The sequence below is a fragment of the Sus scrofa genome, chromosome 17 (assembly GCF_000003025.6).
Source record: "Sus scrofa isolate TJ Tabasco breed Duroc chromosome 17, Sscrofa11.1, whole genome shotgun sequence".
NCBI lineage: Eukaryota > Metazoa > Chordata > Mammalia > Artiodactyla > Suidae > Sus > Sus scrofa.
The window spans coordinates 50,141,121-50,156,898 of NC_010459.5; the positions used below are offsets into that span (position 1 = coordinate 50,141,121).

Consider the following 15,778-nt stretch of genomic DNA (forward strand, 5'->3'; position numbering starts at 1 on the left):
TTTCAGTTTGTGTTCAGATTTAGAGACAGAACCTAGCTCCTAACCTTATAAAGGACAAAACCGGATCAGCAGCAAGTTTGTGACTTTTCTTCAACACAGTGGAAGCTGAGGTCCCAGGCCAACCCACCGCCCCCAGTCCAAGGAAACCAGCTTCCCTGGGTGGCACGTAGCTGGAACCAGTATGGTGTTCAGCCAGGGCACTGGTTCTCCACTGGGAGCGAATTCATTCTCTGGGGACATTTGCAACGTCTGAAGGCATTTTTGAGTATGACCAATGGGCTAGAAGGGCTACTGGCATCTTAAAGGGTAGAGGCCAGGGATGCTGCTAAACCTCCCACAAGGCACAGGACAGCCTCCCCCCAACAAAGGACCAATGACCCAAAATGTCAGCCGCATCGAGGTTGAGAAAACTGGGGATAAAGCAACACCACATCTTGGCAGGACAATTGCAGAAGAGTCCGAACTGGTGCCCCAGGTTCTGCCTGGGCTCCTACACTGTTCTCCACACAGCAGCTTCTATTACACTATCAACCAGCTCAAGCCACTCTTCCACTTGAAGCCCTCTGACGACTCATCTCCAAGCTTCACTGCATCTGCACCGCCTTGTGCACGGGGTCTGCTCCCCCGGTGACAATCTCATGTGACATCCTGCCACCCTCCCCTGCTCCAATCCAGCTTTACTGGTCTCACTGAACCCCGGGAAGATGCCAAGAACATGCCTACCTCAGGGCCTTTGCACTTGTGTCCCCTGCCCGGGAGGTTGTTCTCTCATCCAAGGCTTCTCACATTTTAGTCCAGTCTCTGCTCAAATGTCTCATCGTCAGAGACAGAAAATCTCCCGCCAAGAACCACAGAGTAGGACAGTGCTTGGCAGCCAACAAGTACCTAAATTCCTTCATCAAAGGAATCAAATGGAATGAAGCCCCTTGGGCTTCCAGCTAACCCACTACAGTCTTGACTTTCAATCAGTTATTGGAAAACCTGATGAGAGAGAGGTGTGAACCCAGAGGATGAGTCGGGACCTAGGTGTCAGGGCTCTGACTTCTAGTTCCGGATGGACCCGCAGCTTTCAGATGGGTCCCCGGATGAGACTTTAACCCTCTCAAAGTCTCGGGCTATTTGTAAAAGGAACAAGACATCCATTTGATCAGGCCTGCGTTCATTCAAGAATTTGAGGGAGTTTCCATCGTGGTGCAGCGGAAACGAATCTGCCTAGGAGCCACGAGGTTTTGGGTTCCATCCCCGGCCTCGCTCAGTGGGTGAAGGATCCAGCGTTGCTGTGAGCTGTGGTGTAGGTTACTGATGCGGCTCGGATCCCCAGTTGCTATGGCTGTGCTGTAGGCCAGCAGCTGTAGCTCCAAGTCGATCCACTACCATAAACCACACGGGGATGTAGGTCGCAGCGACACATAGGAAGCAAGACTGTTTCTGCTCCAACGAATGACCACAAATGCAGCAACTCTTAACACCACACTTGTGAGATGTCTGATCTGGAGGCCAGAAGACGGGTCTTTGCTGCTCAGAGCCTCACGGGGCTAAGACCAAGCTGCTGGCCAGGGCTGTGCCTCTCACCTGGGGCTTGGGGCCTCTCCCAAGCTCACCGATGCCCACAGAATTCACTGCCTTCCCATGCGGCTCCTCCCACCTCCAAGCCAGCAAGAGCACATCGGTTTCTTCTGGGCCTCAGTCTTCTCTTTTCAAGGCTCATGTGGTTATGCTGGGGCCACCCAAGCAACCCAGGTGAACCTCATTTTCTCCCCAGGCCCCAGGGTGAGAGCAGGCACATGGGCGAGCAGTTATTCTGCTTATTTCCACATGCGGAAAGCTCAGTCCAGACAGGAAACAGCAGAGGCAAAGGCCATGAAACTCCAACGGACTTGACTGGTTCAAGGACCTGTGAAGAACGAACACGGCTGCGCAGGTAAACTTGGAGTCAAGGGCGGGCCGGGAGGGCATGGCAATGGCAAGTGCCGGACCCAGCAGGGCCGGGTGGACGGCGCGAATGCGTGTGGCGTTTGTTCCAGTGCCGGTGGAACTCACGCGAACATCTTAAGCAGGGGTGTAAAACTAGCTCATGGTTTTTAAGATGACTGGCTTCTGTGTGGCCCAGAAAGCAGGGAGGGAAGTGGGAAGAGCCGTTCCGAGGCCACGGCTATGGATGCCCGTGGCTGGAGGTCAGGAGAAGCTGTTGGAGTCTGCGCATCTTTAAGTGATTTAAAAAAGAAAAATTCTGATGAAATGAAAGTTTCTCGGTTCTCTTCTAGCTAACAGAAGGGATGGCCTCGGAGAACTTTATCTCCCTTCCTGGGCTCCCCCTATCCCTGCCTGAAGCCACCTGGAATAAAAAGCAAAGCAAAATCCATGGCCCTGTGTAAGCTCACCTCCCTGACCTGTTCTCGGCTCGCCGCAGCCCTCACGGCATCACCCGCACACAGAGTGTTAAAAAACTCAAGTTATCGATAATCGAAAGATAGGAAAACATTAGGGCACCTGGCAAGCGGCGAGCCATTTCACTGGGATTTGGATAATAGAGGCTGCCTTCCCAGTAGGGTGTGTGAAAATGCTGCTCGGAAGCTGGAGGGTTTGGGAGGGGTCGTTTTGTTTGTTTCTTTTACGTTGTTGGTCTCCTGAGTGGCACACACAGCCCTTAAGTTCATGGGCACGTCTGCGTCTCCTCCTACATTCACACTGGGCAGCCTTGGGCTCTGGTTTTGGTCGGCTACATGTGGCCTGCCTGCTTGGGACTCCCGCAGTCGAGATAAATGTAGAATGAGGCCTGTAATCATTTTCCAAATACACACAACCTGCCTTCACCTCGTGATGAGTTCGTTACAGGACCCTGCGAACAGCATGGCATCCGGGGCAGGCACCCTGAGCAGCCTCGCGGGGCTGTGTTTCGCAGGATCCAGCTTGGTTTCATTCTCTGCCGTCTTCAAATTCCTGATCTTTGAACAGAGGGCCCACATTTTCATCTTGTGCTGGGAAACCGCTTTCGTTACAGTTGCTCAATCCCATCTCAAAACGTCCGGAGCCGACGGCAGCCTGGGGGTGGGGGTGTTCCCGGGACTGTGACTCGGAAAGGTGTGGGTTCTCAGAGCAGCTCCTGGATGGGCAAGGATGACAGCCCTGGGGTCACAAGTGGGGCCTCTGCCGAATGAGACTGTGGGGGAAGCCAACCTGGAGGGCCGTCCCCAAAGGAGGAAGGCATTTCACGCCAGTAGGAACCGCAACTGCCCCAGTCCCAAACTTAGAGCAGTCAGAGCTCAGCAACACCCTGATCTAACCGGGAAGCAGGAAAAATGGGTGGGAGAGGAAGAAACTCGCCAGGAGCCTCCTGGCTATCCGCCAACATTGTTCCACCTCTGGCCAGGCCCAGATATTGAAGTCGTGACTTGGATCTCAGAGTGTGAGCTGGGCAGGGGTGAAGACCTGAGGTGTTTAGCAAAGCCAGCGGTGCTTGGGAAGGCCCCCGAGCACGTCCTTTTCAGTAGGACTGCGGTGACGCACCCACTAGGGCAGGGCTTTGCTGATTGTGTTCATTGGAAAAACCGCAATGATGTTCCCTTAAAAAAGCTCAAACATCGAATAGCTAGATGAGGGTTCTGGTGGGCACATTCTGCTCCGCCCTGTGCCAGCTGTGCAACCTTGGATGAGTTACTGCCCTTCTGGGAGCTTCAGTTTTTCTGAAAACAGAAACAAAGCCAGTTACAAAGTGGCAGAGCCCATTAACCCAGGCAGAAGGTGAGAACACCTGTTCCCCTCAGGGGAGATGACGGGCAGCAAGCTTCCCTCCGCCCTTTCGCCCCCACCCCCGCCAGCCCCTGATTTAATGCAGAAGGATCATCTGAGCCTGTCCAGGCAGGAGCAGGATTCCTTTCCACTCACCCCACCCCGGCCTCAGAGAATATCAGGCAGCCGAGCAGAGCAGGAGAAACAGGCTGCATTTATGTCCTGCCTTCCCAGCCAAGTGCTAGAACGTGCACCCCTATTGCCTCCTCTCCCTTGCAAAGGCCAGGGGACGGCCCAGACCAAAGGGGATCCCAGGAGCCTCGCCCCTTGTGCAAGAGGGGAGTGGGCAGCACAGAGATCGAGGGAGGGAGGGTTGGCTTCCCTGGGGGAAAGGGCCCCTCCCACCACCAGGCAGCTGATGCCAACACACCCACAGCCATGGCTGGGAGCCTCCCCCTCTCATGAGGATGGGGACACCTGGACTATTGGGCAATGACCCTAGGGTTTCTAGCCAGCTTCAGGGACGGGAAGTGTAACATCACCACCCCCTTCCCCACTGCCCCCTCCTCCTGCTAGCAGGTGGATCCAGCATACATCTGAACTCCACTTTCAACTCATACTGCAGCTGTTGTCACTGCCTGGGGACCCCTATCTTTTTACGTGTTATTGTAGATCAGTTGCCTGCCGATGCAATAAAGAACTCCCAGTGGGTTGTCTGGAATGTCTAAAGCAGCGTGCAGAGAGCCTGGAGGAGGAAGCAGGCAGGCTCCCCGCCAAGGGTGAGAAGTGCTGGACTCAAGCGGGTGACCCTGGGGTCCCGGCCTCCTGAGAGCACCCACTACCCCATCATCTCAAGGAGGGAGTCAGTGCACACCACGGCTACCTAGCAACCCCCAGCATCCTCCGGTCTGGATGCTGAGATCTCAGCTTCCTTTAATGACTTTTCGGTTCCCAACATGTTTCTTGCAATGACGGGGCTGAGGAGAGGGGGGCAGATGATCGGATATTAGATCCATGATCATCACCTTGGAGTGCTCAGACCCCTGGGGGCACATGTGATGGTTCACAGAACGGTTCTCGGAGACTTAATTTCCAGCCCCCTCAACTGACGTGTTCTCTAGGGGGGTTTTTGGTTTTTTGTTTTTAAAAAAAACAGATCCCCTTCTCCCACTTTATGGAAGAGGTACAGATGGGTCAGGATGCCAACAGGAAACAGAGGGCACTCCTGTTGGTTAACTGGAGGACAATTTCACATAGGTCCTACTTACACCTTGCGAGCAGGACAGAGGGGCATTACAAAGCCTAGTGCAGCGCCCTGGCTGCTACCAGTGGGGCCCCAGGCAGGATGAGGGGAGGGAGAAGGGCTCTCTAGGGCAGGCCTCCAGCTGGGGGCCATGACCTGCCTGGAGTGGATGCAGGGAACTGGCGCCACATCACCATGGGATCCAGGGGAACGAAGCTCCACCGCCCCCATCCTTCTGTCTCACACTGGTTCTCTAAGCAGCTCTTTATAGGAACCTGCCCTCAGCCGAAGTCCCTTTCCTTGTCATGTTAGCAAAGCTACGTTGTACCTTTAATGAACCAGGCACCCCCAGGCTCTACTCACCTCCAGCCTAACCACACATTTCAAATCTTTCCATCACACACCACCTTTCCTCGCTTGAGGAGGTAGCAGATGACCAGCTCTCTTCCCCGGCTCCCCAGCAAACTGAGCACGAGAACATCTAGAGGAAGACGGAGGAGTGGGGGCGCTGCACACAGCGGGGATGGCAACGACGGACTCCCGTCTCATTCCCAGAGCACTTCCCTCCTTCCTTCCCGTTTCATGGCCGAGCAGAATCTACGCGGGTGGTTTTTGGGGGGACATTGAGTCCACCCTCTCCCCAGACGGCCAGCATTCTGATGAACCCTTCCTTTCCATCAACATCTGCGAGTTCTGAACTTGTTAACCTCGAGACTGGATTTGCTAACAGTTCTCCCAGCCACTGGCAAACTCACTTGAAAGCCAGAAGGCAAGGCAGCCCATTTCGGGGGAAGGCAGTCAAAAGAGGCGAGTGACGTAACAGAAGCTCTTCAGGGCCCATCTATTCACATGATCAAGTTCACCATGCTTACATCTGTCACACTAAAAAAAATTTTTAAAGGCGGGGGATAGCATCGATGCTAAAACTTGTCCCTTTATTCGTGAATATGCAAATTAATTGAAAAATCCGCTCCGCCCACAATAGCTATGCTTTGTTCAATTCTGCACTACTCACGACGGCAATAGACCCGTGTATTAAATATCTCGAGTGTTACAGTCACAGACACGTGCAAATTTCTATTTTAGAGCTGATGCATGTTTTCACGGCAGTGATGATGAAAGACTTCCAAGCATTAAAATGATATCGCCTCACACCAGCAAAGGGAAAGTTAGTTCAACGCAGGAACCAGGAAGCAGCGACGGGAAGGGAACGCTTTCTCGCCTTAAGGTACCTCCCAGAGTTGGAATACAGCACCTAAGCGCATGGTCCCCTGACCAGAACTTAGTGATCTGGCCACGCACCTCCAGGGTAGCCAAAATGTGTTCCGAGTGACCAGATAAAGCTCCGGGATTCTAGGACTACAGAAGATCGCAGCTCTTGGACAATCAGGAGGGGCTGGGGAAGCCTCATTCTCTTTGTCCCAGCTCTTCATCCCCCCTGCCCCCAAACCCCAACCTTCTTCACTTCTCATGGGGTTCAGGGCATAGTCTCCCCATATGGGACCAGCCCTCCCCCCACCCCAGGAAACGCTTTAGAACCCTCTGGGAGGCGGGGGGCTTGTCCACCAACTTGGAACATTTAGCATTTGTGGGCACCTGTTCACAGACGGACTCGCGCCCTTGATTTACAAACCAGTTTTCATGCTGTGAAGCAAAAAAATAATCAACGTTTTCGGCTCTGTTAGTCTGTCAGCTGCTGCAGGGAGGTGACAAGGAAAGCCGCCTCCATGTCACCCACCTGGGTGATGGCTCTGCAGGGCCCCCCAGGTGTTCCAACAGGGGAGGATGAGCATGTCGAGCAGAAAGTTCTGATGATACATCTGTCGGGGGTCTGGGCAGCTGGGGTCCACTCTCAGCAGGAAAGGAATTTAGCGAGCGATGTCGGGAAGCTCCCAGACTCTCTGGGAGGGACAGTACATCAGGCCTCATGGAGTCCATGCAGCCGAGGGTAACATCCGAGTGACTCTGAAACTGGTCCAGTGTGGACCCCAAGCTCTGGATTCCAGCACTTTGGTCACAGCTGCCTTTCAAAACAAGTCACGATGCCCCTGTCCCCGGGACAGTCACCACCCAACCCTGCTTCTCTACATCACGGCTGCTCTTCTAGGGAAGTTCCACGTGGGGGCCCCACTGGCAGTCTGATTACGTGACAGCTCTCTCCCTGCAGGAGAGGGTGACAAAGCCAGGTTCCAGCTTCCAGATTGGAGCTGGGATGGTGGCTAAGAGAAGGGAAATGCCCCCAAACACGGGAAGTGCAGCCAGAACCAAGCATCTCCCAGGAGCAGGAAAGGCCTCACCTTTCTCTTGTGTGATGTTTTCACCTCAATTTTACTTGCAGCTCTGATCAGGGAAACCCCGACTATTTCCTAAATTGACTGTGTCCATTGAGCCATTTGGTTACAAAGAGGAGAAACTGGCTCTAGAGTGTACTTCAGCCAAAAAAAGAAGCTATATTGGAAAGCTATGGAAGGTCACCAGGTGAAACAAATCTGAATCAGGTTTTTGGAATGAGGGGAGCCCCAGAAGCTTCGGGATGCTGGTTATTAGGACTGTAGCACAATATTCGGTCCTATTTGCTTCCTGGCACTTGTCACCTGAAATGATCTTGTTTTACGTGATTGTTGATCTTTTTTCCTTCTGATTACACTAGACAGTGCATAGCCACCCTGTTCACTGTCACCACGGAGCCCAGGTCAAGGCCAGGCGCTAGAGAAGCGCTCAGGAAATAGGCGAGGAGAACGTACACAAATGAGCAAGACGAGATGAGCACCAGGATTCCAGTTCTCACCTACCTCGAGAATTCTAGGACTTCTGGGACCGGTACGCGTAGCCCCAAGAGGGAAGCACACGGGAGAGATTTGGAAGCTGGCAAGGAAACCAACCCTCTGGTTTTCTCATGCATTTAGACTCAATCCAACAGCCTTTCTGGAAGAAAGGTACCTCCTGCCTGCCATTGGCTACTTTCAAAGTGCCAGCAGATCAGCTGATAGGAGGGTTCAGGTCTTATAGGATGCTGGGCTGCGACTGTCACTATGGGAAACTGTCATTTTCTCCTCGGTACAGATTGAGCTGTGACCTGAGGCAGAAAATCCTGAGCCAGTGGAAATGCAAAATGCACACAGGGAGCTTGGGTCTGAATTAGATCAGACTTTCCCCCCTGGAATCCAATGCGGAGGCATTAATAAGCAGCCCAGTTTTTCTTTAATGATCTCAAATAGTTGGTGAAGGAAATGTTAATAAGACGTGTGATAACTCCAACCACTGTCACTGTTAAAGTGTCAGGAGTAGTTTATTCCTAAGGCTTGCTCAGAAAAGCAAACTTGTAAGAAGTCACTTATAAAAAGGCACAGAGGCATGAATACTAAATTAGGTGCCCATTTCTCCAAGCCACTTGTATTCCTTGCTTTACACCGCGATTCTTTCCGCCCCATTGTTTCTTTGCAAGTAAAAGATATTACAAATTCCTCAGGGCATTTTTTCCCCCCTTTTCTTTTTCTTGACTCCGGTTAAATAAACTATTGATTTTGTTGTCAAGGTAATTTAAGGAGGTAATACACTTCCAATTTGATAAGTATATCCTTAATGGATTCAGAGTAAAGACATTTTAGGGGTTCAATTAAGGCTGCTTATTTAAAAAAAAAAAAAACCGTATCGACCAAGTGATGACCCACCATCAATGGGGACTTGGGGGGGGGTGCTGGATGGGCATGAAGCTGCCCGTTAATACTGCAGAGACTAATTATCAAGAGGGCAATAGACATTAGTGGCTACGAGGGAGGAGATCCCAAAAACCCGTGCTCGTCAGGGATGAATACTCGGTTTCGCGGAGTGAACCACAGTAGACTGCAGTGTCGGAGAAGCCGACAGTACTTATTCCAGAGGCGCCAAGACAGACTCCTCGTTTCCAGCTGTGTCACCGTTCAAGCATCTGAGCGCCCCGATTCACATCGCCTCTGACATCAGACCGCCAAGGGCTACCGAGTCCATGAGCCAAAACGGCCCGGCCCGTTGAAAACCCCTTTCTCCTGTCGCTCACATGAGGAAATACCTAGCATGCACCCACCAGCTGCGCTATAAATCGCGCTGTAGCCTCAGGCCAAAGGCAATAAAACTCTCAAAGTCTTCATGGAAACAGAAGTGGTTTGGGTGTGTATTTGGTATTACATTACATAGGTATATTCACACTAAAGCAACAGAATACAATGAAATATTCTATTAGTGTTGAAAATTCAGCTGCTTAAATGGCAGGAAAGCAGACAGCTCGGAAACGTACACAATACGTTACAGATACAGATCATCAGCAACGTCAGCATCCCAGCGAGACTTTGGGCAGCGTTCTAAACACTTTATTTACTGCACTTATTAATGCTCTGAAAAGAGTACTGTATCTGTTTTCATTTTACAAGTGAGGAAACAGACACAGAAATGAAGCAACCTTTCCAAGGTAAGTGTTGGGGTCGAGTACATAGTAGGATTGACCCTTGTCACCCTGTGAATTGAAGGTGGCCGTGTGCCTGCCTCTGGCCAGTGGAACACGATGGGAAGTGTATGTGTCACCCTGGGAGAGATGCCACGTCGATTCCGGATGCGCTTCAGTTCACACGTTCTAGTTGGTGAGGAACTGCCGTCTCGGGTCTACAGGTGAGGGTCTCGTGAGTAGAGATGACTGGAACAGATAATAAACATCATAGCTTCCTGCTCCTGTGATTTGGGCTTTTTCCTTACGTGTTAAGGCAGAATTACATCAGATAGCAAAGGGAAGTTGAGCCTCATTTAAACGTCTCATTTTTAATAAAATACATTCACACCTCACTTGTGTAATTAGTTTAAAAAAGCCTAAGATGCTCTAATGGCAGAATTAACCCTTCCTCCATGACCCTAGTAAATTAAGGGATTCTAGATCTGTGTTCCCAATGGTACTGATCATTAAAACTTCGTTTTATATTTAAACAGTTTCGACTGGTGTTTATTACTCTATTCTTTTACCTCTTCTGATATATTAAGGTAAATAAGATCCAGCTGTCTCCGTGAAGAGAAACTTAAGTTGTTCATGTCAAAGAAAACAGTTTTGTTACCAAAAGGTTTCTATGGCAACTTTTCTATGCTGGGCATGTTTCAAATGCTTTGCAAATAAACTCACTTATACATGACAATAACTCAAGTATTTTTTAATTACCAATCCCGGCGTTATTTATGGGTGAGGAAGCCAGGATTTGGTCCATGGAAATATGTGGGGTTCAGGGTTCCTTTCAGTTATCATGGTCTTTCTGCCTCCAGGCATCTAGAGCGTGGCTTTCTCCCCAGCAGTCCAATAATTATGAGCGAATGACTGAATTTCACTTTACGAAGTCCTTTCACTTACATTTCATTTGAGTGTCATGGCAAGTCAGTGACCACTGACAGATGTAATTAGTATCCAAGTTACCAGTGAAGAAACCAAAGTCTTGGCAAAGATACAGGCAGTCACCCTGCTAGGAGGTGGCACAGCTGGGCCTCAAGCATAAGCGCCGTAACTCCCCTTTCATGGTCCCTTCCGCCTGCACACTTCGTTCAGAAAACTGACAGCCCCAGACTGAATCCGGACCACAGGCTGTTGAAAGAGTTTTTAATTAGATGGAGGTCAGCTCAAACATCCAGATTTCCAAGTTGTCCTTAGAGAAAGGACATTTGGCCACATGGGGTCTTGCTCCTGAAGGGGGCCATCTGACGCCTGCACCTGCTCCCCCCGCATGGTCTGCAAAGCCCCCACTGACCTGCAGGGCAACTTTGGGAGAGGAGGAATTACACTCTGCTGATGAGGAAACCGAGGTCCGGGGAGCTCACGGTCACGCTGGTGGGTGTGGGGATGGCTCTGGAGCTACTACCCCCCCCCTTAGAGGCACCCGTGCCGGGGCCAAATCTGCTGGGGCGGGCGTGTGGACAGAAGGTGTGAAACAGGCCTTGGACTGGGGGGTGTCTCCCTTTGACAGATTTCCCGAGAGCCAAGAGAAACGCTTTTCCCTAGCCTTGCCCACCCTGACTCCCCAGCTGGCCCCAGAGAAAGAGCAGCCACTGTGTTGGCCCCCAGATGAGAACAGGTTTCCTCTTCTCTCCTTGCAAAGATGGGTGATTCTGCCTCCATCTAAGACAGGGCCTGTGTCTTCAAGGTATGACACCGCCCCCCCATGGTTCCAGTGTCCTGTGTCAGAGATCTTGAACTTCTCCCTTCAAGGGACCCTGCCCATGTCAGGAGCAAGGCACTCCTTCCAGAAGGAGCATGGCCGGCCTTCCCTCTGCGCATGAGGAAGAGGGCTCTGCTGTCTCCTCTTCCAAGAGGGACACCAGTCCTATCGGATCAGGGCCCCACCCTTATGACCTCATTTATAATCTTAAAGAGCTTCTCCCAGGCCCCACCTTCAAATAGTCACATTGGGGGCTAGGCCTTCCTAGCCTTTGTCTGCTGCAGACATGCACTGAGTAGCTATGTGTCAGACACAGGGGTTAGAATAGAATAGATCCTACTGAGCCCTCGTTCATGGAACTCGCCCTCCATGAGACAGAACATAAGACAAGCAACTATGGAGCCTCCCGTCAGTTGGAACCCAGTGTCTTAAAACCAGTAATAGTGACTGTGATAGGAGCGTGGCAAGTTATGTCAGAGGCATTGGGAAAGGTGTCTCTGAACAGCCCCATGAACACACATACAGGTAATAAAGAGCCAGGCCGAGACTGAGGGGAAGAGCCACTCCAGGCAGAGGGAGCCGCTGGTGCAAAGGTCCTGAGGCAGGAGCTTTGCACATGCATGCTTGGCAGGGAGGTAGTATGGCCAGCAGAGTGGGTGAAGGGAGAGAAGCGGTGACTTCATCGCTCTCTGCCTCAGTTTCCACATCTGTAAAAGGGGAGAGACCTTTTCGGAACACCCGCCTCCCAGCATTGCAGTAAAGGTTACATAAGCTAGGACACAACAAGGCTTAGAGCGATACCGTCATGGCGCATGAGTGCTCAGTATTTGTCACAGGAACAAGTAAATGGATGGATTTAAAGTAACCTCCCCGCCCAGGTTTGTTCTAGAGGTAGGACTGGAGCAGAACAAATTCTTTCCCTCCTCAGTAACCTCCAAATGCAGATTATTCCCCATTGCCCTTTAATTTTAAACAACTGCTGAAATTCCAACGGCTGGCGTGATGGGAAGTAACACCGCCTAGAGCTTTCTCTTGCTTGGGTCAGATGCTGTGCTAGGCAAGCTTGAGCCTGTGGCTTCCAGGGCAGACGCTGCTACCTTGGGCCACATATGTCAAATAGGGACTAGTTGCGGTGTGAGGACTGAGGTTAACACACGGAATGGGTTGAGGTTTGAGTGTGCGGGAGCGAGGTGGGCAAGATTAAGTCCCCACCCAAAGACGTCATGTGCTAGTTCCCAGAACCTGTGTCGCCTTCCCTAGCAATGAGGGGTTTAAGTTGCTCATCAGCCGACCTTGGGAGTGGGAGCCTGGCCTGGCTTATCCAGGTGGACCCAATGGAAGCCCAGGCCCTTGAGAGTGGAGGGGAAAAGAGTCAGGGGGCAGGCTTGGAAGATGGAGGAAGGCCCCCAAAGCCAAGAAATGCAAGGAGCCTCCAGGGGCCGGAAAAGGCCAGGAAACAGCTTCTCCCCGAGCACCTCCAAAGGGACCACAGGCTCGCCGACACTTTGATTTTAGTCCTGTAAGACCCCTTCTGGATTCCCGACCCCCAGAACTGTAAGAGGTCAGTGTGTGATGGTTCAGCTGCTAAGTTTGTCGTCATCTGAGCCAGCCCTAGGAAACAGCCAAGTGCAACCCCCAGTTCACGGGGACAGGGATTTCTAGTTGTCCCACTACTGTTTTGTCAATACCTACAACACTGCCTAGGGCTTAGTCCATGTCTGGTCAGCAAGTAGGCAAGTTATGTAGCTCAGTCCATCCATGCCTTTCATCCCAGGCCATAGTGCTCGCTTTGCCCTGGGGCCTGTGACCTGCCTGCCTATCGCCCCCAGAAGAGGCTATTTAGCAGCTGTTGCTGGGCATGCTGGGGCAAAGGAGCTCTCCCCTTTGAATAGCGTGCCATTGTGTCCCTGATGACCTGGGCAGCTGTAGCCGCTGCTGCAGCCGCTGCTGCCACCATGATAGGACCAGCAGTGGGCATGCAAGAAAGTCGGGAAAAGAGAAGCAGAAAGATTCCTGGGGTTTGCACTCAGTAAAAAGTTGAGCTCCAAGAAAGGAAGGGCTGGGTTCAGTATGAAGTGGACTGTTGCTTCTGAAAGGCATAGAGCTTGAAAAACAATCTAAGTTTCCCAAGCAAATGTGTGTTGGGAGCAGAAAAACAAGCTGATTTCTCATCATGGTCCCCATGTGTGCACAAACTCACACCCTGCACAGGACTCTAATTTGCAAAGCATTTTCAAAAATGTAAAGACTCACTTTCTCAGGGCGACTTTTAGAAGAACACACAGGGCAGAGGGGGAACTGAAGCTCGAAGAAGTCACGCATTTAAAGGTCGCTAACTAGAGATAGAGACACTGACTTGAGGAATTCGTTCACTTTTAGGGTACTTATCAGGGGTACAGCAGAGAAACAGGCTTAGGAAATTCAAAGGGTGCTTATTGGGGGTACAGCAGGGAAACTGAGGCTTAGGGCATTTGCTCACTTAAAGGGTACCTCCTGGAGGTACAGCAGAGAAAGGAGGCTTGAAGAATTCGCTCAAAGGGTACTCATTAGGGGTAGAGCAGGGAAGAGAGAAGAAAAACCCTACTTGGGGAAGTCAGGCAAAAACCCAGGTAAATGGGAGTGGCCGCCCAGTCGCTCAGCTGGCGACGGGCAGGGGGCAGGGAGGCTGTTGAGTTGGGATTCCCGCGGCAACTGGGTCAGACACTCTGGCCTCCTCTCTCCAGCTGGTGGTAGAGGTGCTGTGGGGCAGCCTCCAGGCGCCCCCAGACCTGCCTCTAGTCACAGACCGACCCAGGGGCTCACTCCCACCCTAGCATCTCTTTAGAGAAAGATTAAAAAAAAAAACTTTTTAAAGTTCAGTTCTCCACTAGTGGCTGTGGAATTCTTCTCTAGCAGGCAGTTATTTGGCTTGGAAAGGATTTGAGAGAAGAATTTGAGATTTGACAGAAGGATTCGAGAGAAGCTTTCACCGCCCCTGCGAATTTCCCACCACTTCTGCTACGGCACCAGGTTCGCTTTGCCTGGCGCACAGCAAGCCCAAACCCCGAGACCCAGCGACTTGCAGCAAAAAGACCAGCCAGGCGCAGAGACAAGAGAAGCAGCCCGAGCCCTGCAAGCAGCAGGGGCTGGGCTATTTATGGGTTGGGGAATAAAGCCGCAGGGCGGGCTGAGCGTGGGCAGCGCCGGGACCGGTGATTGGAGAAAGGTGCCTCATCATCCTTCTGCGCAGGCGTAACTAAGCCACGGGCTTCACGGGACACGTGTTCAAAAACGAAGGTGTTTAGCGTGAGCTGAGGGTGGAGCTTATAGCCCTTTGACCTCAAAAGGTCGCCAAGGGGACACAGGCGCCTGCCTAGTTGGAGGGTTCCGGCCAGTCTTCACTAGCTCAGGACGAACTAGGCACAGCTGCTCCAAGTCCCTGGAAACAACACGCCAGGCAAACATATTGTTCAGGCCCCGTGCTGCTTGGAGGACGTGCCAGCCCTTGATTAGTGAATGCGGGTGAAATGGATTTGACTAATGATCACCCAGCGTTTCACTTCTAGAAACAGAAGCATGATGCTTCCGTGTGCCCTTGAAGCTACATGGGACTGTGGGACACGCTCTAGAGGTTGGTATGGATGAAAGAGGCATCGTGTGCCACTTCACTGCAGCATTTCACGGCAGGTTCAGGGGCTCCAGGGCCCTCTGCCCTGCACTCTGATGATGGGGGGAGAAGCAGTGCTGCAAGGCCCACACCGCATGGAGCCCCCACTTGGGGACACTGCCCTTGGGGGCCACCTGGACCTCCAGTGAACCTCACATGAGAAAAAAAATGAGAAGCGTCCAAGTTAATACACAGCAAGTATTTGAATCCATCACCCCCTGAGACTTGGGGGCGATTGTTGCTACAGCATAAGCCCAGCCCTGTATGTTTAAGGGGCTAAGCTGATGGGTACAGGATACTTGTCTTGAAGATGCCTCAGCAGAGCATTCTGGTTCTGTTTGGAGTGCATGTCTCAGATGAATAAAATAAAAATGAAAGTTTTTAAATAATTACTTTCCTGTTCCTTTAAATACACATTTTCTTAGAGGGGCCCTAGTGGAGATTGCAGGGGCTGGCAAGCGTCCTCTTTCCAAGCCTTTGTTGGCACCACCGCTAATAAAGGATATTAAGCCGAGAACTCAGGTGTTTGGGGATTTCTTAAGGGCCAGCTCTTATTGTGACTTAATTAAGAAGCTCAGCTGAGAAGCATCAGGCTATGAAACAGAGGTTGACGGAGCCCCAGTTGAGTCAGAGCTGTGTAGAGACACAGCCTTTATTAGTCGTCTTTGCTTCTATGAAAGCAAAGTAGGTTTGTGTTCTACTTGGGGACTTAATCCATCAGTCACTGCAACATCTCCTGAGGACAGGCAGGTCCATTTCAAACCTAATTTGCAGTTGGCTTTTCATTTTAGTGGTTTTGGAATGGAATTCATCTGCCTAACCCCTAGAGTGTTAGTTCCTTCATGCAAATATTTAATACCCACGGTGAATTTTCAATAGAACACTAACAATTTGTTTTCCCTGCTATCAGCCTCATTTGTCAAAGCTATTGACCCAGGCCCATAAAGAATCGTCACTCTCACCCCCTTTTGTGATGGTTTTATGCAAATAGCCTGCAGG

The 15,778-nt window shown here is 51.4% G+C and overlaps 1 long non-coding RNA gene across 4 annotated transcripts; it reads right to left on the reverse strand.

Moving 5' to 3' along the window:
* Positions 1,288–15,211, reverse strand: LOC106506711. Of its 4 annotated transcripts, XR_002339989.1 has the most exons (4): positions 10,726–15,211; positions 10,335–10,562; positions 5,336–9,638; positions 1,288–3,683 (listed from the first exon to the last, which is right to left on the reverse strand). It is a non-coding gene; the product is annotated as an uncharacterized LOC106506711 (long non-coding RNA). The 4 variants fall into 4 exon arrangements; XR_002339991.1 differs by lacking the exon at positions 1,288–3,683 and having other exon boundaries at positions 12,826–14,369; XR_002339990.1 differs by lacking the exon at positions 1,288–3,683 and having other exon boundaries at positions 12,822–14,369.